Below are 274 nucleotides of genomic sequence, written 5' to 3' on the forward strand. Positions count from 1 at the left end.
CGGCATTGGTGCACGAGAGGGGCCAGTGGCGTGATTTAAAGAGGTTCTTCTTCACGCTTCCTCTTGACAGTGAATGCATTTTTGTAGAGTTCTGTGGTATGGCATACCAGTGTTCACAAGGACATGTACGTTTTCTTACGTCTTCCACATGCAAACTCTCTACGGGGTTATCTGTCTGCCATTGAGCCTTTTTGTCGTTTCTTTTTCGGTTCTTATCTCCAATTGCAAATATCCATCTCACCTGCTGGCGTATCATGCTCGGTCTATTATTCTC

The sequence above is a fragment of the Trypanosoma equiperdum genome (assembly GCF_001457755.1).
Source record: "Trypanosoma equiperdum strain OVI genome assembly, contig: ctg_527, whole genome shotgun sequence".
Lineage (NCBI taxonomy): Eukaryota > Euglenozoa > Kinetoplastea > Trypanosomatida > Trypanosomatidae > Trypanosoma > Trypanosoma equiperdum.